Source organism: Dermacentor variabilis, chromosome 3 (assembly GCF_050947875.1).
Source record: "Dermacentor variabilis isolate Ectoservices chromosome 3, ASM5094787v1, whole genome shotgun sequence".
Taxonomy (NCBI): domain Eukaryota; kingdom Metazoa; phylum Arthropoda; class Arachnida; order Ixodida; family Ixodidae; genus Dermacentor; species Dermacentor variabilis.
In genome coordinates this window covers 97,009,558-97,037,039 of record NC_134570.1, presented here as the reverse complement: position 1 = coordinate 97,037,039, position 27,482 = coordinate 97,009,558, and the positions used below count along the sequence as shown (strand labels likewise).

Genomic DNA, 27,482 nt, shown 5'->3' with positions numbered 1-27,482 from the left:
CCGCGACTCCAAAGCGAGCCACGCTGCGCCTTTGGGGTCAATGCGGACGCGTCGAACAGTTCGCCGTAGTCTGCCACAACACCGGGCGCTTCCCTTTTGAAAGGGCGAACGTGATTTTTGTTTTGACGATTTTTCTGACAAGTTACACGGTTCGCAGAGCTCTGCGGAACGTGTAAACCTTTGAAGAACACCCGTGTACAAAGATGTAGATACTCGTTGACGAACCTATAGGCGGTGAAAATTAATCCGAAGTGCCGCGTCCCTCAGAAATCGCTGCACAGCTTTGGGTTGTGTAACCCTGTAAATTTACGAGGAAATGAAAAATTGGCCGACCTTGTACACAGCGAGCTATTAGTACCTGATGCGGCCGGGTTTTTTTTTTCAGCATTTGTTATGCAAAGAGCGTGGTTTTCCGGCCATCCCGTCTACGAAGAGGAAGAAGCAGGGAAATCTGGGCTGTCGCGACGCTTCACGGCTTTTTTTCTTAGCTCAGAAGTTAAGCAGTATTTATGCAGGAAATGCTCGCTGGTATATTAGCCAAGAACTGGAATGAGCCGCACTGACGAATAATTGGTCGCGGCGCTCCAGAGATGTGATGCTTTGATAAAGTGTTAGCAAATGAAAGAAAAAAAAAATCAAGGCTATGAAGAAAAAAAGGTACCGCAGCCGGCAGGATTCGAACCTGCGCGGGAAGATCCCAATGGATTTCAAGTCCATCGCCTTAACCACTCGGCCACGACTGCGCTTGTCTCTCTCCTCGCGACAGACGGCGTGCAATGATGCGCCCGCCTCCCCTCGCTCTTCCGCGCGCCGGTGATTGCGCAAGCTGTCGTCGGCATCGCGGGAAAGGGTTTCCGAGGAGAAAGCGGCAGCGCGGCTTGGCTGGCAGCTGCCGCCGCACAGCCGCCGTGGCTCCGCCGGCGCTCAACAGGTGAGGCGACACGCGGCGCACGAGCCTCCGAGAGTTGCATTGCGCTGGTCTCGAAGGCCATTCGTGTGTGGCACTGGCTTGTGCTCGGTCGTCGCAGTGTCGCAGTCTTCATAGCGCTGCTTTAAATGTTGCAAAAAAAGACGCGTACTAAGGTTTTGGTGTTTGTCAAATAAAGCTAGGTTGTCGGAATCCCTGTGCCCTATAGCTTTCTTTTTCTTCTTTTTTGACATTAGAGAGAACTGAGCCGCTACGATCGTTCAACTACCGCGGTAAAAATGGGTATTACACGGGTTTGCCTAATCTTGGTGCTTTTGGCTTAAGACGTTCTTGCGGCGTTATTGCTTTTGGTATTTATTTTATATTTTCAAGCGAGATCATATCCTTAAACTCACGAAGGCAACAACTTTCGGCGCCTACGCATAGTCGCGGAGTTGATGCACTTCATTATAATGCAGCATTTTGTTCGAAAATATTACGTTTGCACAAATTCACAAAGCGGATTGAGGCCAGAAGAACGACGTTTGAGCAAGCCCACTTGCCCATTGCTGTGCACAGCTGAACTCTCATACTTGCAGTTCCCACATTGTCCACATAGCTGCCTTTAGTAACTTTTGTAGCAAACTTAGTTCCTTTAGGACAAGTGGCGCTCGGGCGATCAGGGTATCGAACCGGAACTTAACCGCAAAAGAAAACTCCGTTATTTTTGCTACAACTTGAGCTGAACCGGAACGTTGCGATATATATATATATATATTTTTCACTCCGCAGCGAAACCAAAAGACAACAAGTAACGGTTTTCGGCTCAAGTTGACCACGTTTTCTCGAGCTTTTCGATCATCCGTGTACTGCCTGCATTTGGGGCTCAACTAGCTATACCTAATTTGTAGATCCACGCCACCTGCCCGTGATTTTATATGTAGCAGCACCATTAGTACTGTTATCAGCGTATTGCGTCAGGAGTAGACTAGATGTTTTAAAAGGGTCGTGAACCATCCGTCGGACTTGGTGAAAATAACGCAGTCCGCGCATGACATACGCTGCTGTCAACATCTCAGCCAAATTTTGCAATCGCGCTTTGTGCGTGGAGCTCGACGCGGAGCGCGAAGTGACCTTTCTTCTAAACGCTTTCTTTTCAACAGAAGCCTGCACCTCGCTATTTTCTGGATGCTTTATTTCATGATATAGCATACACTCTTAGGCAAAGTTACACCCTTTGGCTTGCCCCTTCTGCCACACAACAATAATCGTTATCTGCCTTGATGCGTTTCCTTTCTTTAACGCTGCGATCCCGGTGCTTTCCACACTCTTAGGCAAAGTTACACCCTTTGGTTTGCCCCTTCTGCCACACAACAATAATCGTTATCTGCCTTGATGCGTTTCCTTTCTTTAACGCTGCGAGCCCGGAACTTTCCAGTAACGAACGGCACGCGCGTTATCAGAAGGGGCACTCCAAAGGGTGTAAACTGTTCTATGCTGATAACGCGCGTGCCGTTCGTTACTGGAAAGTTTCGGGCTCGCAGCGTTAAAGAAAGGAAACGCATCAAGGCAGATAACGATTATTTTTGTGTGACAGAAGGGGCAAGCCAAAGGGTGTAACTTTGCCTAAGAGTGTATTCTCATACGCGGCTGCCAAATAGCTGACGTCAGTCAAGATGGGTATTTGCACCAGTGCGCTTCTTCCTACCGTTAGTGTGTATATCTATTGACGCAGTTTAATAAACAGGCTGAAGTACGCGAAAATCTGCTTTTGAATTTCGATAATGATTGCGTACTTCCGGAAGAAGAAAAAAAAGCCAACTGTCGTCTGCTTGAGCTCGGCCGCGGCCGCCCGCGTAGGTATTAAACTTTGGCCACCCTGCTTATCGGTGTCGCAGCTGTCGTATCTCGCTAATCTAGACTAGTTTTGAACACTCAACTAGCCTCGAAACACCCGAAACTTCAGGTCAGACCACCCGCACGCTTGCCAGCGCGCGCTCACTCCTGGCCGCTCATGGTTAGACGCCTCAATAGACTTCGCTTCGTATTGAGCTGTTGATAGCGCTTCAAAACGCGGTAGTTGGGTGTAGCTACTACCCGTCGGTTAAGACGGCCATACTGGAAGCTTTACTAAGGTAATTTACTATGGTAATCCCAAATAGAATCAGGAACACCTTAGACTTCTGTCAACGAAAGGACCAGGCAGGATTCCGTAGAGGCTACTCAACAATATACTATATTCACACTATCAATCAGGTGATAGAGAATTGTGCGGAATATAACCGACCCTTATATATAGCTTTCATTGATTACGAGAAAGCGTTTGATTCAGTCGAAACCTCAACAGTCATGCCGGCTTTACGGAATCAGGGTGAGACGAGCCGTTTGTAAAAATACTGAAAGATATCTATAGCAACTCCACAGCCACCGCAGTCCTCCATAAAGAAAGCAACAAAATCCCAATAAAGAAATGCGTCAGGCAGGGAGACAAGATCTCTCCAATGCTATTCACAGCGTGTTTACAGGAGGTATTCAGAGACATGGTTTGGGAAGAATTGGGGATAAGAGTTAATGGAGAATACCTTAGTAACTTGCGATTCGCTGATGATATTGGCTTGCTTAGTAACTGAGGGTACCAATTGCAATGCATGCTCACTTACCTGGAGAAGCAAAGCAGAAAAGTGGGTCTAAAAATTAATCTGCAGAAAACTAAAGTAATGTTTAACAGTCTCGGAAGAGAACAGCAACTTACAATAGGTAGCGAGGCACTGGAAGTGGTAAGGGAATACATATACTTAGGGCAGGTAGTGACCGCGGATCCTGATAATGAGAATGAAATAATCAGAAGAATAAGAATGGGCTGGGGTGCGTTTGGCAGGCATTCTCAGATCATGAACAGCAGGTTGCCATTATCCCTCGAGAGAAAAGTGTATAACAGCTGTGTCTTACCAGTACTCACGTACGAGGCAGAAACCTGGAGGCTTACGAAAAGGGTTCTACTTAAATTGAGGACGACGCAACGAGCTATGGAAAGAAGAATGATAGGTGTAACGTTAAGGAATAAGAAAAGAGCAGATTGGGTGAGGGAACAAACGTGAGGTAATGACATCTTAGTTGAAATCAAGAAACAGAAATGGGGCGGGGGGGCATGGGCAGGAGGTGTAATGAGGAGGGAAGATAACCGATGGTTATTTAGGGGTACGGACTGGATTCCAGGGAAGGGAATCGTAGCAGGGGGCGGCGGAAAGTTAGGTGGTCGGATGAGATTAAGAAGTTTGCAGGGACCGCATGGCCACAATTTTTACATGACCGGGGTTGTTGGAGAAGTATGGGAGAGGCCTTTGCCCTGCAGTGGGCGTAACCAGGATGATGATGATGATGATGATGATGATGATGACCGGAAGCACGTGAACGCGAGCACGCACTCGAACATCTGTCGTGCACAAAGTAAACGCTTCGCATACGCACTACAGTCGCATGTAGCCGCGGTCGGCTACGTAGCGTAGATACCGCGGCCGCCGCGGGGTGCCGCGACGAGTCCGCTGGCTGAGCGCACTTCGGCTCGCTGAGGGGAACCGCGTTTGGCTAACGTTCGGCGCGTCGTAGGCGCCAGAAATCGGAAGTACTGGCGCCTAAGTTACCATCCAAAAGCAAATTTGAACTGCGCGCCACGGTGGTGTTTGGAAGGCGGAGCAGCTGTGGGCACGCCCCGCTGCGCCGTAGCCTTAGCAGTGCAAGGCATTGAAGAAGGAACGGTAGCACAGCGGAGAGGGTGTTTGATTGCCAATAAATGCGCTTGTGCTGAACCCATTGAAGTACTCATTGCGGCAGCGTATTTCTGGAATAGTGTATTTTAACTTGAAGCGCTTTCCTTGACTTCGATGAAAAGTGGTTCAAGGCCCCTTTAATGCGACAGTATTTGCATAGCATCCTGCGCACGGACTCGCCAGACTGTGATGCGTGCAAAGTGCCTGAGGTAGTGGACCACGTATACGTGCTGCTTGTCCCCAGTGTGACTGTGAGCGGCAAGAACCGATCCCTTCCTTAGTGCCAATTAGTAACGGGCCGTTCAGTGAGAAAAAATTGCCACTGGGCCATTGACCAGATATACGTATATCAAGCGAGCCATCAACGCTCCTGGAATATTTGGTTACCACGAGCCTAGATTCAAGGCTGTCTGAAGTGCCGTTCGAACACGAACGTGCATATTATAATCGCATTCTGCTGACTGTCTTAATCATTGCTCCTCAGTCCCCTATTTTTCTCCCGTTACCTTTTCCCCTGAGAAGAGTAGCACGCTGAAGGAGCTCTCTGTATGTCAATATATTCTCCTCCCTCTCCTTCAATAAAGCTTCGCTTCGTATATGCTCACGCACAGGTTTCGGATCTTCTCAATTCTTTTGTAACAGTACGTGCGGCCTGAAGCACAAACAGTGGTAACCTTTCAGTGCACCTTAGTTAGCAGCGTCGAGTTTTTCTGCAAAACAAAATTGTGATCTTTTCCTGTAATTATTCTTCAGCTATGCAAAAGAACTTGAACCGGTTCGAACCGTTACTTTATTTTCCGCTGCGGACTTGTAGCGGAACTGAACTGTTTTCGGGGAAGCGCAACGAGAACCGAAACGATACCCTGCGGGCGATCGACCATCGCCGTATACGCACCGTCTCATGTCAACCCCGGTCACTGTCATTCAGAGGCGAGCGTATACACTTAAGGCCTGCCACTGAGAAAACGCTGAAGGGAAGTCTTGCGAATTAGGATCCGACATTTTTGTTTGTTTCTCGCGTTTTCTGTTGTTGCGCCTTTGTTTTTTGTTTTCTTCATATTTCAGAAGCAGATAGATGATCATGCTATTCGATTCGTTATTTGAATGCATTTTATTTAAATACTGCATTCGGACCGAAACTTTCACTATTTGAAACGCGTATACCGGTTGCGTGTATAGCTGCCAACATTTGCGATTTTATCGTGAAACACCGGGGATTTACATTTTGCTTGTGATCGCCGTGTAGGCGCTAGTGGTTTCACCTTTCGTTTTTATTTGCGTGCAGCTGAGGGCAGAATCTGATTTAAAAAAGTGCGAATACTGTCTCCGAGCAATTTTCAGAGCCTAATCTTACGGATAAGCGCTGCAATTCCACCCACTCCGTTAAACCAACCAGTTCACCGAACCCGTGTGTAGCGGCAGCCATATGCTCGGGTCTACTTGGGTGAATATCTCATTAATAAACTTTACGAATGCTTTCGACTGTGACGCAGATTATTTAAGCTGTGAATGTGGAGTGCCCCTATTTAACAGCGTTCTTGCAGAATAAAGCTGTGAATGATTTTAATCAATTATCCACATATCTTAAGCGCTAAAGCACTCGTTAGTATTTCGTACCACTATTTAGTATTTTTGCGCTTCGACTGTTGTATTGTTCTTCTTTTTCTTTCTCCTTTTTTTAACGCTCCATTTGTGGCGGCGAACGCTAGAGGAAATTTGTTACTCAGAAACTCACGAAGTAACTAAAGGGCACTATACAATTTTAACGCACTATATATAACCCGCTATATACACGAAACCTACCGCGCGCTCTGACGTGATGCCCACGTGTTGGGCCGACCTCGTGCGGCTTCAGTCGTTTCGCGCAATGTTCCTAGCTCCTAGTTCTTTCATGCCTCTATGTCTCTGTCTCCGGCGGTAGATGAACAAAGTTTCGTTTTCCCTCCCTTTCTCCTAAAGGCTTGGTTGACCTCAAGGATAAGGGAAGAAGAAGTGCGAGGTGGCTTTTATTGTGGAGGTCGCGCAGCTGCATCCGCGGCGAGGCTCGGAGCTGAAAGGATACACTAAATATAGTGCTATATATAGTTGGTAATGACGGATCTTTTTCTTCGCAGCGCAAACAAGACAGCGACGGTGAGAAGGCACACACACACGCTCACAAAAAAGAAAGGAAACGAAATGACATGAGCGGGAAGACAGCGAGAGTGGCATGCTCTCTTTGTATACGCGTTCGCGCCTCGCTCGGCTTCGCGCCCGTAAAAAGGTGGCCTGACGACGTCGACACAATGACGACGCCAGCTTGACTAGAGCCGTCGATGCGGCGTAACGGAGAAGGACGGACACAACGGACTATGCCTTGGAGCTGCTACTGTTTCAGTCAACTTTGTCTCGTCTGTTTTCTCGCGCTGTGGCGGATAAATATGGATATGCTTGCTTGTTTCGTCAGTTAATAACCGGAAGTGGATCGTCGCGCACACTCTTACTTAGCCGGAGGTCTACGTTTTCTTGTCCTCCCCTTTCCCCATCTTCCTTATTATTATTATTTTTAGCGCCTCGTTTCGCTTTCGCCTTTCCCGCTTCTTCTCCAGTCTTACTTTCCCTGTCGGCGTGCGCACAGTGGCACGCTCGTTTTCACGCGTTAGCGCCTCGTTTAACCTCGCGCTCGCACGGCTTGACAGCTTACGTACGCGTCCTCCTTTTTTTTTCATTTTTGTTTCTTTTTCTCGTTTTTGTTTCTTCGAGGTGTTAGAATCGTGCACCTTCCGAGCTCTCTAGCCCGGTAATAAATCTATGTCGCGATCGTCTCTTTTGTAGCGAGGCTTTATGTAGCTTTCTTTTCTTTTTAACACGAAATCGTTCTCTGCCGAGCTCCAGCGAAAATCTGTTCCATGTGCGTACGTCACGCAGTGACCATCACACAAATTTACTTGCGTCCCGCGAGATGGCACTACTTTGTCGTTTTGTGTACTTTACCTAGGTAGCACATTAGGCACTATAATAGCAAGAGCTTGGTGGCGCAACCCACCGCCCCGTTGCAAAGGGGACGCTCATAACATCCATCCATCCATCCATCCATCAATCCGTGTAAAGCATTTTGCGCAGAAGTTGGAGATGAAAACAGAAGGGTAGGATGGACACGGAGCGAGTCGGGAGGAGCGGTTACGATGGGAAGGGTACAGGGTGCTTCGATGTCCTCCTCCCCCGCCGCACCGTGCAGGGTGTGGAATTCATTGTTGGGTTAGGTACCGGCAAATTTAAGCGCGCCCGCCATTGAAGTGCCCACACCTTCGCGCGCGCGCGCGTTCCAAAGCGAGCTCGCGCAGCGGGTTGTTCTCAGCGCTCCAAAATAAGCTGCCCGGATGTTGCACGCCCTCTGTGCATGAATAACTGCAGGAATGGTTGGAGGATGTTTCATATTTCCAAAAGAGCCAAATATGGAAGACTGCTCTGGATGGTTCTAATAAATCGAGAGACAAGTGGCAACCGCCGAACTACACCTGTGCGTATGCAATGTGGGTACGTAAGTGCTGAATTCGGCATGCCTTTCCAGGTACTGCGTGCGAAGTATATTTTTTTCGAAAGCTCAAATGTACTTCTCGTTTGCTGCAAGCTGCATCTTGCTTGTAGTATTTTTTTTTTCATTGGAACTCGCGTACGCGCAGTTGGTGGTTTCTCAGCTGAGATTATTTTTTCACTATCCCGCTTAGGGCCGTTCAGGGCCTGCAGTACGTAATAAATAAATAAAGAATATGGTACATCTTAACTGTCCATTATAGTTAGAGCTGAATCCTACTGTGTGGAAGGCCTTGTCTGTTTTAGTTCCACTTGCAACTAAATTATGTCCCTGCGTAAAATGTGAGAATCATGAGCGTGCGGTTGGCTAGTTTTAGACGCACCTTTTAGTGCAGTGCGAGACTTATTATTTCTTATAGAAATAACATTCATTTTTCGTCTGTACAGCAAGTAAGCTGAAACATTCGAGTTAAACGATGATATATAGTCCCCCGCTATTTTTCTTTTTCTTTTACCCTACATTCTTTAGTCGCCGCAGTCTCATCATTTATTTCTGAAAAAGCCGTATGACGCGTCGACTTCGATCCACTCTTCTCGCAGAACCTGTGCAGAGTTTAGCAAACAGCTAGCCGTCGTCACGAGAAAATAAACGCAACTTCGAGAAGTACACAACGAAAAGGAAGTTCAGGAGCTCGAGAACGGCTTCACAACTTCTGGGAAGAGTGTCTAATTTCTAAACGAAGACCAAATACAGGGCCTGTCAAGAAGTGGCAGTCACGTCTTTATAAGGAATTTTCTTCGTACATGATCATGTACTGAACATAAATAGTGCAGTGTGGCAGGTCCACCACCAAATAACTTACTCTGTGTGTGCCGTATTTTCTTCCTCCTAAATATTTGACAACCATTGAGGCATCTTCTTGACACGAACCCGTCGCCTTAGCCCAGTGTCTATGAACGCGCTGCGGTGCTCAGGTCGCGGGTTCGATCCTGGTCGTTACGGGTGGAATTTGATTGGGGCGAAATGTAAAAACGCTCATGCACTAAGGTCAAGATGCGTGTTAAAGAACCCTAGGCGGTGGGAATCAATTCTGAGCCCCCGAATACGGCGTGCTTAGAACCAGTTCATGGTTTTGGTGCGTAAAACCGATAATTCCCTTTTTTTAGTGGCATTAAGTTTCGCAGTACAATCGTTTGCGGCATCAGAGACCGATTATTTAAACCAAGCGTTATCTTAAAGAAGATTCCTACTCTTAGTGGGCAGAAGTACAAAACCATAAAAGTCCCACCACGGGAAAAAGGCAGTAAAAGGAGCACGCAGTATCAGAAAAGACTATATGATGAATCAAAATAATAATAATAACAAAAAACGTCGCAGCTGTTGTTTTACAGTTATATAAAATACTAATGTGACCTATATATTCACAACCGTGCGCTGCCCAGGAGTGGGCACGACATGGCGGACGCCGTAGCAGGCGTAGTAGGAAAGGGCGGAGGGAAACTGCGGCTCCGCCCCGCCAGGGTCGCTCGCTTTTCACCGCGTGCGCGTCTTCAGCCTGGAGATGCCACTCGATAAGCGCACTCACCGAACGCGCGCCTGTTCACCTTTGAACGTGATAATAGGCGCGCGCGCCGCCGTTTCGCGACATACGCACTCACCGTCGCGTCGGATATGTCTACGGCGCCTCGTGCAGTACCCGTGTAGAACCATTTACGCTGCCCAGCAGTACAGGCATCGCGAGCTTGCTGTCGCTGTCATTGCGATCGCCCGTCTAGCGAAACTGTAATTAAGAATAAATGGTTGATCCCTCTCTCGGAGAAATTGGTCACACAGCACGAAAAGTGAAACGTCCATTCCAAGAAGCAATGTCGGCTTCGTTGCACGTTCACGGATACAAGCCAGCAAATGTGCACTGTCCTTTATTAATTGACGTTTCGCTCTAACCGCAAATGTGCACTGTCCTTTATTAATTGACGTTTCGCTCTAAGGACGAAGCATATATATATGACAGCGACAGCAACCACGCGAAGCCTGTTCCTGCTGCGCGCCGTAAACGACAACGCGGAGGGCTGCCAGACGTCACAATAGAGGTATATGTTCGACGCAGCGGTGAGTGCGTGTATGCCGCGAAAGTGCGTCTGTTTCGTGGCTGTTCTTACCTCCGTATTCATGAACGCGCCTTAATTTGAAGCCCACGTACGCTTGACTTGAACCTATAGAGGCGATGTCTGGGGGGTGAACGTGTCCCCAAGACGCTCGTTGCGTTTCCTTCGGCGCATTCGCGTCAGACGTCACCTGTACATTTATTCCAAGCATGGGTTTCGTGCTCGGGCGCATTTCTGAATGCTGGGATTAGTCGTGGTTCATCGCCGACGCCATATATAGTCACATGGCCGCTTCGAGGCTCCTGACGCAGGCCAGCAAGCTGCGGTGCTTGCAGCCGTAGAGATTCCTATGGCTTCCGACGTGGTGCCGGTAAAAAAATACCACGTGAAAAGCAAAAATTACAGATTATTGGCTGAAAAAAAAAAGGAAAGTGTCTACCTGGATGAGTGGTACGCGAGGTAAATGTTATTTTATAACCGTCGATAATTAGGTTTAAGAGCAAAGTGTAGAGGTTTCTTTTGCATGTTATGATGATTTCGGGACGTATACACCCGTGAGCAAAAGCATACGGCCAAGGGATTGCACGATAAAGCTGATTGCCTCTTTTGCCTGTGCGAATATAATTTGAAAAACAGTAGTGCAGTTCAAACTTGGCCTTGTGAGCTTTCCAGTGCACCGGTCAATTTCAGTTTATGCGCGTTAAATACGAAAAAATTCAGTTCTTTCGGCAACCCTGTGATCCGTATACATTACTCAAGGTTGTACGTACACGGGGACGGATTTTCGCTGGAACTCGACAGAGAGATGGCTTTGGCGTTAAAAAAAAGAAGTCCGTGTCGATCTTTCGACGCTCCGAATCGTGGCACTCCCGAGCTTCGCAGCGCCAGGCGTGCCACAAGGGGTTCTGCAACAGGTACCCTTATACTCGCGGCGTGGCTTCGAAACATTTGACAAAGGGTGCACATTCCCTTCTCGCCTATTCAAGAAGAAATACAGCGCGCACATGTCACCAAGAGAGATGGAGAGAGAGACGTACCCCCCTCCCGAAGCGGAAGGCGCTTGTGTCTTACTTTCCTCTGGGTCTTTGGACCGCGCGCACATGTCACCGTTAATTGTCGCTTCACGCATACTCGCGCGTTCACCCGTCGCCGAAGTGTGATCGACGTAAAAGAGGCCGGGGGTGCCTTGGTAAGCGTCCCCTCCCGTCTCTCTTCTGTCTGAACGCTCGTCTTGTCTACGCCTGCGCCCTGCAATATATATACACCGAGGGCGTTTCTCTCGCCTGTCGCCGCCGCGTCTCCCCGAGACTTGACGTCTCGTCTGGCCTGCTTCCATTTTTCGCCGTCTCTCTGTGTTGACCCTGCTCTGTGACGCGTTTTCTTTCATATTTCGGACTCCTTTTTTTCTTTTTCGCTCTCTTTGTTGTGCAGTGCCTTGCTTGCCATCGTTCTTCTGATCCTTCTCTCTATTGATGTTCCTTTTCTATTTATTTATTTATTTATTTATTTATTTATTTATTTATTTATCGTACGGTTTATCTCCTTTTATATGACGTCCTCCCATTCTCTCGTCTACTGTCTTGTCACATACCGTATTTCCGCGCCTAGAACTGGCTTGTCCGAAAAGGCTGTCCTGTAAAAGGAAAATAAAAAAAGAAGGAATACCCGTATTTACACAGGGCATGATGAAACGATCACTCGAACAAGCCAGCGCTTTCATTGCCGCAGAACGAACCTTAGAAACATTTTGAAGTTCTTTAGTTAACGACGCAATAATCGATTATTATTATTATTATTATTATTATTATTATTATTATTATTATTATTATTATTATTATTATTATTATTATTATTATTATTATTATTGCCTTCTAGCCTACCTGATCTCGATCTTTCGTATTTAAAACCTCTACCACTATATTGTGTGGTTACCTGTGCGGCTGCTGCTGACCTTCCTTCTGCTATCCCTCCGTGTTCTTTGAATTCTAACGCTTCTGGAAGGTGGACACTCCATATGTGTCTCTCTGGGTGAATATCTTGGCTCCATTGTGATGTGCCGGATCATTTCCGTGTTTTTTTTTTTTTTTAGAACACACACATGCTTCATCCTGTAGCGCATGTTTGCTTCAATATAGCTGCAATGCGTTAGCATTAGGAATGTCCAAGTATGAGAAGAGAAGTATGAGAAGAAGGGGTGTTCATGCACAAGTGAAAATAATCTTTAATAAACTGACGTTTCGGCCATGGGCCCGGCCTTCGTATGAGTAAATTATATATATATATATATATATATATATATATATATATATATATATATATATATATATATATATATATATATATATATATATATAAAGTCAATTTGTAGGTCCGCTGCAAGACGAAGGCGTCTCCCTACGCTCTCCAGGTACCCTTGTCTTGCGCTAGCTGCGTTCAACTTGCGTGTATATATATATATATATATATATATATAAACGTGATTGAAATAATGGATCGAGGATCTGAAAGAGGCGAGCCGTTATGAGCACGTCTCTCGCATGTACCGCTGAATCGCCACCGCCATTTTTTTTTTCCTTTCCTTACTTTTATTTCTTTTTTTCCTCAGGCAGCCAGCGTCAGACGAATGGCTATATGACGCTCTCACATATATATGGAAACAGTGTCGCTGACACCAGCCGCGCTGTAGCGCTGGAAATGCAATGAAACATTTTTCCGAGCTCCCGGGGACGCGCCGATGCTTCTTCGCTCGTCCGAGTGTTTGTTTCGCCGCGGGAGCTTCGCATGCCTGCAGCCTCGAAGCTCGGGCTTCGCGCTTGTTCACACGGTGTTCGCGCTTTCGGGAAGTTCTCGTGCTCGGCCACACGCGTTTTCACGGCATCGCACAGCCGGCGTAGTTTAACATTCGCAAACCTCGGCCGCTCTCGCTTTACGATATGAGCCGTCGCAAGTGGCGGGTATAATTGCAGGTCAGTCGAATCGGTCTCGCCTTCCCGCTTTCTGCTTCATTCGCCCGCTATACGCTGTGTGTGGTGGCGCCGCTGTCGACGTGCGCGATGCCGCCCACGGTATATCAGGGGTGCTGTACGCAAGTCGGCCGGTACTGCGGCACCGCTTCCCTGCGCCACATGGGTGCACGGTAGTGGGTGACGCGAAGAGGCAAACTGGGTTAGCCGAGTATCGCAGCTTAGCTACAGTACACGCAGTTGCTTTTACACAAGTGAAACGTAAGGAGTCTTCACAATCAATTTTGGTCCCGTGGCCGAAGGATAGTTTTTAGTCAATTATATAGACTATAACTATCCGGCACATTCTGGCAATAACTATATGGCGAGGTTAAGGCGACTGCGCTATCTCACACGTAAAATCGAATACTTATCTTAATTAGAAGTTGCAGTAGTAATTGACTAAACCTTTATTTAAGAAAAGAAAGAAAAACAAAACTAAAAGAAAAGGAAACTCGTCTGTTGCGTATACACATTAGCGCACCCGCCACGGTTTTCCTCCCGCTCCAAATTATTTTGTTACCGATCGCCGTCTTTATCGCCAAATATTGGACAGATTAGCCACAAGGATTAAATTTTCGTATACTGCCGTGTGCATAATGATACGCAAGGGTCGGATAAGATGCCGCATACTATCGCTACATGTGATTGTGCTGTTGCTTCACGCAGAACGACGTTATTAGTGAACAATAGTTTATTTACTCATTTACAAGAAATTCACCGAAGATTACGATGCTACCTAATGCGAAATTTGAGCGTGGCTGTGTACGTGTTTTCACTTGGCGACGTATTGGCTGGCGCGGACAATCTGACTCGTGCGGCACGTTGCTAGCGGAGCAAAGTGCACTCTCAGACAAAGGTACACCCTTTGGGTTGTATATCTGCCACACAACAATAATCTTCATCTGCCTTTTGCGTTTCCTTTCTTGAAAACGCCGCGCCTGCTACTTTCCTGTCGGGAATGCTATGTCATGCTCATAACGCGCGTGCCGTTCGTTACTGGGAAGTACCGGGCTCGCAGCATTAAAGAAAGGAAATGTGGACAAGACAGATGACGTTTATAGTTGTGTGGCAAGATACAACCCAGAGGGTGTAATTTTGTTTTAAGAGTGTGTGGCGCGGCTGCCTCGCTAATCGCGACGCGTGGGCGCGATTCACAGCAGTCGCCGCAGACAGGCCTCCGCTCATGCAGCGCTTTGTTTCCATACAGACGACGCGCCCTACTCTGGCGCCATCTCGTAGCCATCGTCGCCGCAAAGCCCGTCGTGCGCGGCACTACGCTTCTCGCGCTTTCGCCATACTCCGCTTTCCACCTAATGGTTCCGCTGCACCCTCCTCCTGCACTTTCCTCCTCGCGCACCCCTCGCTATCCCCGTCTTTCATCTCCCGCTTCGCTCCGCGTTCACTCTCTTTCGCTGTGCTCGTTCGCTCGCTTACGAGGTAGAACGCCGACGCTCGCCGCAGGACCGGGTGCCCAAGAGCTGCGCTCTAAAACGTCCTGCGGAAACGGGACTAAAAAGGCGTGCAGCTTTTTCTCACGAGCCATCGTGTCCCTTAGACGCACTCGCACGATCAAAATAAACGATACAATGTATACAGAAACGGCAAGTCGACGTAGCTTCCCTGCAGAGTTGCAAGGATAGTGACTGACAGTGTAAGAACACAAATTGTAGATCATCAGCGTATGAGAACGGGTAACGTTAGATGCAAGATAACAATAAGTGTGGTTCTATTAGACGTTTAAGCAGCGTGCGAGACGCTTTCATCAGACAACATATACAAAAGGGAAACGACCAAGAAAATGTACTATATATGACTCACGTAGTTCAGAGTCGCACTGCGTTCGACTGCTAGATACAGTAAACTGCATCTACCTGAAATTGTAAGCGCTGTAGACACTACACTCACGTTACCGTGTGCACTAGAAGTGTGGGAATAATCAATATTTCGAATACGAATCCTGTCGAATAGTCTTTGCTAATCAACTAGTATTTGATTCGAGAGTTCACTGTTGGAAACTGTCGAACATTCGCTTCTGTTCCTATATAACCGCACGTAATGCAGACTCCGGATGCAAGCTGGCAACGTACCGAATGATTCTGCTCCATGGGACAGTCTTGGGCGCGTTTCCACCAACACTTCCAGTCGTTTAATGAAAATGCCTCGCCTTTCAGGTTGCAGCTTTTTAGCCCTTGTCTCGATTTAGGCAAATCAGTATTTTATTTGGCTAATGTCTTCCTGGTTGCCTACTTTAAACGGACGTGCAGTGCTGTACCATTTTACTTTGCTACGTCACCAAACACAGCACTACGTGCATGTTGTGATTTGCTGTTCTCGCGTGTCATTACTGTCATCGTCATGGTGTATAACACAGCTGAAAGAAGTTACCTTTCATAAGCTCCTCAATTGACTAGACGTCTATCTGCGTATGGCATTACGTGCATGTATCAGACGATGTGAATAAACCTTTTTTTATTTTTTTTTACCCGATAGACTCGACGCTAAGCTTGAATTTCTCTTTCGTGAGAAATAAGAAATTATACGGTATTCGATTTGATATATGCGAATGACATTATTCTTCCAATATTCGCATTCATTCATTTCGAAAAGAAAAAGTAAATATTCGAACACCACGATACTCTTGCACACTCTCCGCTAATATAAAAGGGAACACTTCATATGTGTTCGAGCACCGATTCTCGCAAACGTGCGAATCAGAACCTCACTCGCTACTGGTTTTGCTATGTTTTCGTGTTGAAGAATCCCGCGCACGGAACGTTTCCTCATTACAAACACACACAAGGCTTTGAACAGGAATTCGGTGTCGCCTTTCACATCGGCTGGCAGTATGCATTTCGTATACATTGTTTATCTCACCGTTTCATTTCTAAATTTTTCCTGCACTATATATATATATATATATATTTTTTTTTTTCGTGAGGGTAGTACGGTAGAAAGTACGGTAGCTTCGTGTAGTTTCGTCCTCTGTGGCCTCTTCCTTCGATGGCGCTCCCTTGTCGTTTCGTTTTTCCGTCGCTTCCTCATGCGACGATCGACGTCCCCCTCAGCTTATGAAACCGCGCGCTGCCGGAAAGAGGAGGAGGAGGAGGCGAACGCGTAGCCCTTCATTCGGGCCGCGGCAAATCGCGCTCGCTCGCGGCGGGCTAGCTCTCTGCTCGGGGAACGATTCCCCGTGGGGCAGGCAAATGACGAAGCGATTCACTGAGCGATATATACTGCTATATATATGTGTGTTTTGTCTATATATATACATATACTTACTCTGTAGGCGCGCGCCTTTTCTTTGCACGGTTCATTTAACGGCGAAAGCTTGATTTCTTAGATGTCGTCGCCGGTTCTTTTGTTCCTCGACATGCTGCTGCTTCTGCGGTTCACACGCCTGCATCGCATACGACGAGGAAACGGCGGTTGTCACGCTAGACCGGTTCATTTGCTCGAGAGCTTAGCGGAATGGAGGGAGGATGAGATCGAAATGGTGAACGGCGAGAGGGAAATCGCGGTGGGGGTGTGGATATTGAATATCTTCGAACAGTTTCTTCCTCGCTTTCTTCGTCTTTTTATATATATCCACATGCCGTCGATCATTTTTTTGCTTACGTTCGCTATGGCTAAACGTTGCGGTTGAAGCGCCGGGCTCGCGTGCTCCGTTCCGCTACAGGCTCCCGCTGGGCAGCGCTGAATTCGACGCTGATGATGGGCGCCTGATGAATAGTTGAATAATATACGGGGCAACGCGTCTTCGAATGTCCTGCGTGCACTTGCGGAACGCTAACGTCGGCGTGATATCCGCTCCTTCGGCACAGTGTTCTCACGTTCCTCTGTATATACTCCGTTTCATGCATATTCTTATCGGCTAACGCCGTGGGAGCTATGCAAGAAGTTCGATCATCAAGAAGTATCGCTCAGCGCCTGTTTTTCGTTTAAGCCGAGATATTTTTTTAGAGATCCAGGGCGTGGGTTCGACACTGCACTCACCCTTTTTCTTTCTTTCATTCTCTTTTCTTCTTTTTGTACACTCAGAACATTTGCCTCGCGTGTGTTTTCCGTGGCGTCTACTGAGCGTACACCACATTTGCAAGACTGCACGCAACACCGTAATCTGCGAGTCTCGTGCTTCGCTGCGCGCCAGCAGCGCATGCGCACGCGCGGCTCGCGCCGCGTGAGGCTGCCGCGTCTTGCTGCGAATGAAAAAAAAAAAAAACTCGCTACGGAGAACAAAGAAAGACGTATCGATCTAACACAACGTACTAGCAGCCATGTATAACCTATAGTTCGTTCGTATATGTAACATATATATACATATATATATATGTAAGGATTAAAGCTTTTTCTCTATTTAATACTCAGCTTATATATATAAGTCAACTTTCACCTATTTGCTGGCAAAGGACATCCACTGCAAACCACTGCAAGAAGTATCTCTACAGTCTCCACAGCGTTACACCCGATATGTGAAACGGAGTGTATAGGTTCGTGCATAACTTTCCCATTCGCGGGGATCGTCGCTCGTCATTTGTCCTAATGCGCATTTTACGTGTAGTCGAGCGGAACTGTGCGGCGAGCCGAATATAAGTGTCCCTTGCGCTTACGGGACGCGCGCTCGATGAATGAAGCCCGCGCACTCTCCGAATGCTTCGTAGTTTGACGTTATACGTACAGTGCTGCATACGATATTATCCATAATGATAATTATGGATCCATAATCGATCCATAAACGATCCATAATGGTAATTCAAATCTCCAAGTGCTTTGCCATTTGCGTTCCTATACGCTACAATGCAAGATATACAACGCAGCGACACAGCCACGATACATGTGGAAACGCGTTTGTCGCCTTACGTACGTTAAACGCGAGCACCTTTGCGGGACATCACGGTGCGCGTCGCTACGAGACCTTTCGTTTAACGTGCGGGAACGCAAGCCGAAGACGTTGGAAGACGGGGCGCCGTTTGGCGCCTTCTGCAAAACGTGTCCAAGCCAAGGTAATCCATGAGCAACCATGCTGTTCTTGCTGTGGTAAAGCTTCCTGCAACTACCAGAGAGAACTCTGGCGCTGTGATCGTAATAATAATAATAATATTTGGGGTTTTACGTGCCAAAACCACTTTCTGATTATGAGGCACGCCGTAGTGGAGGACTCCGGAAATTTTGAACACCTGGGGTTCTTTAACGTGCACCTAAATCTAAGCACACGGGTGTTCGCGCATTTCGCCCCCATCGAAATGCGGCCGCCGTGGCCGGGATTCGATCCCGCGACCTCGTGCTCAGCAGCCCAACACCATAGCCACTGAGCTACCACGGCGGGTACTGTGATCGTGTATAGCCACCGTTGGAATGATGGCTCGTACATGGATCTGTACGACCTTCGTGCTTGGGACTTCAGACGTTCTTGTGAATTCGTTTATTACGCTTATACATGGGCCTAAATTGGTCTAAATTTCAAAGCAATATGTGCTTTCTTTTTCTAATGCAAAGGGTAATAAGAATCTGCGAACACGCACAATTAACATCCATAATTGCAGCTGGTTCCGTTTGTCCATGCGTCTGTGGCTTAATGATTTCAATATTGGGCTTCTGTGCTAGAGGTCTTGTGTAGCAAAAAAAAAAAGGGGGGGAAAAAAAGAAACGCTCCTGCACCGTGCTTTTAGGTGCGCGTTCTTCTGAAGAACCCCATGGGGGTCAACATTAAACCGAAGTCCCACGCTATACGCTGTGCCTCATAATTAGATCGTGTTATTTTGGCGCGTAGAACGCCAGAACTTAACGGGACAGGCGCTCTATATGTTACTTTCATTGTTGGCGCGCGCTGCACATTTCATGTCCTTGAGTCAAGCAGTGTTCACTGTAGCTCGGCAGCGCATGCTCGCCGACTGGGCCGGTTGGCAAGAACATTGTCGGCCTCGTGCACGGCGACTGAACAACCGAGGCGTACGTGTTCGTTAAAAATTAAATTCCGGGGTTTTACGTGCCAATGACCACGCTATGATTTCGAGACACTCCGTAGTGGGTGGGAGATATTCCGGATTAATTTTGACCACCTGTGGTTGTCCAACGTGCAACTAAATCTAAGCGCGCGAACGTTTTACTTATTTTTTTCTGTCGAAATGCAGCCACCGCAGTCGGGATCGGTCCCGCGACCTCGATCTTAGCAGCGAAACGCCATGCATAGCCACTGGCTATACCGCGGCGGGTCGGCGTGTCTTGCGCCGTGTTCTTCGCGGCTGTGTAGTGTAGTGCGCCGCCTCCGTCGATCCGCGTCATCTCCCCGGGAAGGGGAGTCACGTCGAGCGCACGTCGATGACGTATGAGGCTGGCGACGACGGGTCTCCCTGGCGACCGCTCTTCGCGCCAGCATCGGCGAGCCTGCGCGGCGCCCGAGGAAAGTTCGTCGCTCGCCCATCGCTTGCCTCGTGCACGCGCTGCTACGAAGAGGCTCGAGCGCGTCTATTCTGGGCATCCGCGATGTGGCACGCTAGCCGAGTTCATTTAGCCGCGGCGCCCGCTTGGCGTGTAATAATACAGTGCATAGAAGACCTGCCCACTCCGTGCGATCATCCACTGGCGGAAAGGGCACGCCGTAACCATCCTTTCGTGCTCGGCGCGCTGCCTGGCTTTTTAACGCGATAGCGTTAAGGAGCTCGTGTCGCAGAAAAGCCGGTGTCGTCGGCGTCGGTGTCGGGTGTCGGCGTCGGCGTCCGCGGCGTTGGCCGTGAGCGATAAATCATGGCAGGCACTTCATAAATAAAAAGCAACTTCCAAGATGGGCTGGGTGGGAATCGAACCAGGGTCTCCGGAGTGTGAGACGGAGACGCTACCACTCAGCCACGAGTTCGATGCTTGAAAGCGGTACAAAAGCGCGTCTAGTGAATGCGGTGTTGCCTTAGAAACGAGCCGTAGAAAGTTATACTGCGGTGTATATCGGTAATTATGAGCATGTAACTTACAGAAGTCGCATTTACACGAATAGCGAAGTACGTTTCCGCAACATTTCTTCTGCGCTTACCACACACGCAGAGCCATCTTGCGGCAAACAATAGACCCCCTCCTCTCAATGTACGGCGCTGCCCCGACAGGTGGCGCGCCGCGCGCGCATTGGGGCTGTGCGCGGACCGGTGCCAGGCGCCTCGCGTCCCCGACTCTCTCTCCCCTGACGACGCTTCGCCGTGCTCCCACACGGGTTGCAGAATCAAGCGCCGTTCCTTTCTTTAGATTACTATCTATCTATCTCTCTGCCCGTGCCGATCACGACGTTTGGCTGGCGTAGATCGTTTCCCCCTCCGAGACACCGAGTTCTTTGCTTCGTTCCGTTTGTTCAGGCGCGCGTTTCGTTGCCGCGCCGAACGCTGCGTTGCTCGACGCTCACCGCGTGACAGGTGGGCGCAGAGTCCGATGCGGGGCGCCTCGTAAGTGATCACTGTCTGAGCGCATTGTCTTACACCCCTTGGCGGGTCGACGGCAACGCTGTCGCGTTCCACTCTTGAAGGCGAAGCTTAAGCGTCCTCCAATTTTTTTTTTTTTTCCTTCTCCTTTGCCGTTTTCCCCGTAACGGTAATATTAGGTGCGCCGCGCGTTGCATTTGGCTACTTAGCTAGATTTGAGGTGAATGGCTCGTCAGGAGATGATAGCGGGTGTCTGCGAAGAATAGATAACGTGCGCGCCTGCGCCTGTCACGGCCGGGTGCTCTCTGTCTCTCTTAATGGTGCAAGCATTGTTTACGCGGAGAGTATACCCGGTGTTTGTCCGTGCAACGCCCGCCCGTTTCGGCCATTTGCGTCCACGTGACCGGCAGAATCTGGAGCCGAAGACGCGAACCTTTTCGTTCGTAAGTGCTCCTTGCCATTGGCTGGCCGCCATCGTTAATGATATGCTCGACAGAGTGATTGGCTGGCATATAGTCTTAAGAATAGTTCTACAACGTAAAAAATTGTGTGTACACGGGCCTTGATATTTCGCCGCCCTGTGATCGGGTCGAATAAGGAACGACGAAGTTGTGAAACAGGGTACTTTCTACCGGCACGGGCAAATGTAATTGAAGGCCTTTGAGTGATGACTTGTTCTAGCGATGTTAATTAACAATTTTGTTGTTGTTGTTGTTCTTGTTAATTATGATGATGATGAGGTTGAGGAACGGATGCACGACGAATTTCGGAACTCATTAGTTGCTTCAGAGAGTTGGCGCGCAGTATTATCGCCTGTCAAACAGTTTGCAGCTACGTCCGACAAGTATAATCTTCGGCTGCAGCGTCGAAGTGCCTTTTGCGCCGCTCGAATGGAAAGCTGTGCGCCTGTGCAGATAAACAGCTGGAGTGGGAAAACACATGCGTTTTGCTCCTTGATGTATGTGACGCTTGTGCTAGCATAATGATGTAGCGATTATACCACAGGGCTTTACATATCGATTACACCGTGACGTCGGATCTAACCGATTGATCGTGGTGTTTGGTTAGATTTTCTGGTTTATTGGTGATCTGGCGTAAAAAAAGTGCGAAACTCAGGTATATAACGACGGGATGGGTGACAGACTTGTCTGATAGGTCGCTTTGCCTTTTGTTTTTTGGTTTCGCAGGTCCAGTCCCATAGTAGTTTGTCTTTTTTCCTTGCTGTTGTCATCTCCTCGCCGTGTTGCCTACACAGGCGCTTATTATATTCCAGGACTGTAAGTTATGTCTGAACAGAGTCCGTGTGTAATGTCGTCCGCCTTGTCTTTCGTTCCAACCTCCCGCACTGTTTTTGCCGATGATGTGCAATGTTCTGTAGATGTCCACGGGCACTAAGTGCAAATGCGCGAGCTTCGAGCAAAAAAAAAATTTAAAAAAATGCAGTGCTGTAGTAGCCTCACCGTGTGTTTTATGCTCTCGTAGGAAGGGTTGCGCGGCCCACTGAGCGGGGAGGGAGGGGATGGTGTGGGGGGGGGGGGGGAAGAGGAAGCACGCGAAGCACGAGACCTCGCGTGCGGACCGGCGCGCATCGTCGTCCATTGCGTTTTCCCGGCAGCCACATAAATAGTACACGCGGCAACACGCGGCCGTGTTCCGGGCATTGTGCGCCCCTTCTCGTCGCCGCTTGCCTGCTCGGTCATCGCTCACGCGGAGAGCTACCAGTGGTCAGTGCGGAGGCGCTTCCCTCTTCGGCCCATGCTCTCGCGGGTTCTCCCCTGCGACGTCGTCGAGCGGAGGAGCGTGTCGTTATTATCGTCGTTATTATTACTGCTGGTGGCTGCCACCGCGCAGTGGAACCCGTGGAACGCTCATATCGCGTGGCTCGCTCGTCTGCCGCGCTCGTCTCTCTCTTCCCCTGGTCCATACGGTCTGGTTTCGAGGCGTGTGCGATTCGGAGCCCCACTGCGTGGCGGCGCCAGTGCAGCGGCGGTGGCCCTAGCGGACGTCACGCCAAGTGGCCCAGCGCGCCCGCCCTTCTGCGCGCAGCATTCCGCGCCGCGTGGGCCTCCTCTCGACTGCCGCTACTGCCGGCATTCCGCGTCGCTGCAGTGTGAAACATGGCGCCGTGAACTCGCACGCCACGGCGCTCCGGCAAACGCATCCAAAAGAAATTTGCCGACTGTTTCCTGCGAGTGAGTGAGGGAGTGAATCAGTGGGAGGGTGTGTAAGTGAGTGAGTGAGTGAGTGAGTGACATTGTTTGTGTGTGTTGGAAGTCGTCATCATCGTCGTAAGCCTATCTTTATGTCCACTACAGGACGAAGGCATCTGCCAGCGATCTCCAGTTGCCGCTGTCTTGCACTAGCTGGTTCCGACCTGCGCCTGCAAATTTCCTAATTTCATCACCCTACCTGATTTTCCGCCGACTGCGCTATATCCCTTACCTTGGCACCCATTCTGTAACCCTAACGGTCCACCGGTTACCTTGCCCTATGCATTACATGGCCTGCCCAGCTCCATTTCTTTTATTGCTTATTGTCAATTAGAGTATCAGCTATCCCCGTTTGCTCTCTGATCCACACCGCTCTCTTCCTGTCTCTTACGCTTAACATTCTTTTTTCTTTTCATCCCTCTTTGCGTGGTCCTTAACTTGTTCTCGAGCTTCCTTGTTGACCTCGAAGTTTCTGCCCAGTGTGTTAGCTCCAGTAGAATGCGGTAACTGTACACTTTTCAGCGATAGTTGTAAACTCCCAGTCTGGGATTCGGTGGTGCCTACCGTGGGCACTCCAACCCACTTTTATTCTTCTGTAAATTTTCTTCTCGTGATCAGGGTCATTTGTGAATAATTGACCTGGATAAAAGTACTCCTGCACAGCCTCTTGAGGCTGGCTGGTAGTCATGAACTCCGCTTACAAATTGTAATGTTATAGCTATACGCTGTGTAGCTTTACGAAATGGTTATTGGGCTTCATTTTACCATCAGTTGATTTGGACGCATAACCTAAGCTGTTTAGTATGCATTAGCGTGTTGACCACTCGATGTTATGTGGCTGTTGGAAATTTGTCAAATGTAGTCAGTGCTTGGGTGGAGGGGGGGGGAGGGTATTCTGTAGGTGTGCATCTAGTGGACATGCCCAGTTCGTCTGCTGCTGAAGTAGGGACTGCTGGGGCCGCTGTCCCTTTCTGACGCGTACTCCGGTCCAGCCAATCAGCGTTTCAGCAGCAGCCGAAAAGGACCTGTTGGACACTTACAAAATACCGCCCCTGGTCCGTAGAGCTGTTAGACGTGCTAGTTTGTTGGCGTTTTCTTGATTCGTGTTAGCAGCGCAAAATCGAATGGGACACAAGGCTAATTGAGACACAGACAGATTCCAGCGTTTATATATGGTGCACGTGTCTTACCTTTGCGTCTCGTTTGATTGTGCGCTGATAACACGAATCGAGTAGTTAGTACATCCTGTCGAATTTTCGAATTGCTTCTTCTTCAGTCTACGTGTCGGTGCACAGACGACCTTGTGTTTGGTGCAGCCAACACGTCCCGTAATGCCGCGCTTCTCGCATGCAGCGCCTATATATAGGGCATCAAACGCACATTTGCGCAGTTTGCGACGCAAGCTCTGTGGTTACAATAAATAAATAAATAAATAAATAAATAAATAAATAAATAAATTAGCAGCATGGAGCTTCGGCCGACGCAGTTGTTCGATCGTCTGCGTCAGGCAGCCCAAAGCGGTAGCACCGTGGCGATGGGAGTGAGGTGGTCGAAGCAGGGGAACCTATATGTCAAGCGTGCGCCATCTATTGAAGAGTATAGGCCTTGTATTTGGTCTTCGCCACCAAGATAGATTGTGTGCATATGCAGTGCACGGAAAGAAGTAGTATATGATGCGAGCGTCTCGGCGGGCAACGAACTGCGATCACCGGCTCTCGTAGGGAGAACCATTCTGTGCGCGGCACGTGATCTGCATCAGCTGTGCTTCCGAGCATGCTCTCGAGGAAGCCATTTAGGCGTGTTCTTCCGCAGGCAGAGTCAGTGTACGGCGTCAACTATACTAGCATGCGCGCGCGCATCGAGGCAGTGAGTCTTTAAGGGTGCGGCGTTGCTGCCGAGGCGCGGGGCGGCGCGCCGAGTGTTGCGGAAGCTTTGCGGCGAAGGCGACCGACCCACACCACTGGCCCCTCTTGCCGGTCCACTGCGGCGCCGCGATACGCCACGATTCATAAATGGAGACGGCCGTATAAGCTACGTACTACTTCGAGGCGCATTGCTGTAGCGTGACGTGTCGCGCGACACTTCGACCGATCGGCCGTGGAGAGGCGCCGTGGGAATGCCCGGCTGCACCTCCGGAAGTTTCTCTCAAGTTGCGTTCAGCGCCTCTCTATAGTCCGAGAGAGAGAGAGAGAGAGAGAGCATGCGCGGATCATGTGGATTTGGGATGGCGAGGCCCGTACTATCGAACCCGGATATTTCGAAGTATCCTTTTATACAGAGTGACTTTCGAAATGGCGTGGCGCTGTGTGGTCGTGTCGCGTAATAATTTTGCATCTAATTGCTCGACTCTGGATCTGTTGGGACTTCTTTTTAGCACGAGTCCGGTGGGAAAAGAGAAGCGGAGGACCATGCCGTTTGGTATCAACTGTCTCTGCCATTCTAATTAAGTTCGTGTCCGCATACCGCACGTGTCCAAATTGCGCGTGTTTGAGTTATTTGAGGTCGATCCCTCGCTGCGGGACCATTATGTTCGCGTGAGACTCTCATCACGGCAAGTTTTCTTCGGTGGTCTTGAGCGACGTGGAATAAACAGTTCTGTGATGCTTAGGCGACTGTCTGGCTTCGAAAGTTCGTGCGACATTATTTATTACGCTTTATGTGTTTCTGAATTTCAAAGCACTCGTAGCTTTCGAAACACAAAGAGGCAGTTATTCTATGCGCACACGTGTAATCATTAAGGATCGTGACATTTTCTGCCGCGTTATGTTGTTGAAAAACGATCGAATTTCAAAGCGGTGCCGCCGTTTGAAGGCACAACGAATAAGCTTTGCCATTGTGCAGATCCGTGTACCGCTCATCACTCCCACGCTGGCGTAACTGCGATGTTTCCAATTCCCCTGCACACTAGCGCCAGGGTTCTCCCCAGTAATCGTTGTAGAAAACCTTGTATGCTGCACACTTTTGTGAGAAACAAGAGCTGGAACTGCGTGCTCCCACGCACGAGTATACGTGGAACTACTGCACGTAACTATGCTCGTGCGACGAAGGAGAGGCGGAAGTGCGTCGCCGCGCTCTGTCCGTGCCTCCCTTTCTTTTCCGTGTGTTTCTTGCGGAGCTAATGCACATACATACAGGGTGTATATGGCGGTGCTTTAATCCAACCGTTATGCATCTGTACATTGTTCTTCCTCGGCCGGAACGGCCCGCGACTTGCCTCGCGGCTTCATTGGACTCGACGCCTTTGTTTACAAATTGCGAACCAGCTCGGGGCTTCCTAGTATAATAACGCGCCGCCGCGCCAATGTGGCTTTCTTTTTTTTTTCTTTTTTTTTTTTCGGGAGCCGCGAAAAGACCGCGCGCCATCGAGCGTGTCACACGCGCGGCCGGGATGCCACGCGATGTGCGGGCTCATTAGCGGTGGAGCCGAGATGGTAAGGCGAGCTCGCCCAGTGCTTTATAACGTTGATGACAGAAGTGTCGCGTTTATCGGGGGAGTGGGTATATCGCGACGGTTGCGTATATTGACTGCGGCTTTTTAGGGCGCCGCCGGTGATTGAGATCGAATGGCGAATTCGATCTGCTTGTATCGCTCCGCCGAGGACCTCGAGCGAAAAGCTATAGGCGGCGCCGCGTGTCGAATCGGGGTTCTGGTACTTGTAAGCGCGAGCTCTTTCGCGGGAAGTCGATTCGTCTCCCGGCTTCTTTCTTTCGCTGTCATCGTCGTAAACTGTTAATGATTATACGAACGCGCTCGGATGTCAGGGGCTTGTGCAGTCAAGAAAATAGCGCTCGCGACGCGCTCGGCAAGTCAGCCTGAGATTGAAGTTACGAGGAGATTTGAAAGACGAACGAACGAACGAACGAACGAACGAACGAACGAACGAACGAACGAACGAACGAACGAACGAACGAACGAACGAACGAACGAACGAACGAACGAACGAACGAACGAACGAACGAACGAACGAACGAGCGAACGAACGAACGAACGAACGAACGAACGAACGAACGAACGAACGAACGAACGAACGAACGAACGAACGGACGGACGGACGGACGGACGGACGGACGGACGGACGGACGAACGAACGAACGAACGAACGAACGAACGAACGAACGAACGAACGGACGGACGGACGGACGGACGGACGGACGGACGGACGAACGAACGAACGAACGAACGAACGAACGAACGAACGAACGAACGAACGGACGGACGGACGGACGGCGCGTACTGGGAACAGAGCTCGGTGAAACCGAAACGTGGCACTGTTGATCATCTGCGCTTCGTCAAAATTGTTTCAATCTGTATTGAATTCCGTGCTATCTGCATGTTAGCGCTAAGATGTTAGCGATAGATGTTAGCGATAGATGAACAGCATGGCTTTGTGTCAGGGGGCTCCACAACAACGAGCTTGGTAACACTTATGACCATGCTTCCAGTGTTGTACATATGAGGGGCCAATTAGACGCTCTTTGACCTAAGTAAAGCATTTGATGTTTGCCATGATGTTTGACACAAAGCTAACGCAAATTGACGCACCTTCTTCCATCGCTGCCCTGGTATCTATTACCTA

At 49.1% G+C, this 27,482-nt stretch overlaps 1 long non-coding RNA gene and 1 other non-coding gene across 2 annotated transcripts in view; one reads left to right on the top strand and one right to left on the bottom strand.

Moving 5' to 3' along the window:
• LOC142576068 (uncharacterized) overlaps positions 1-27,482 on the top strand; it is a 318,466-nt gene that overhangs the window by 41,350 nt on the left and 249,634 nt on the right. The window lies entirely within an intron of this gene.
• On the bottom strand, positions 662-743 carry TRNAS-UGA (transfer RNA serine (anticodon UGA)). Its single transcript has one exon. It is a non-coding gene; the product is annotated as a tRNA-Ser (tRNA).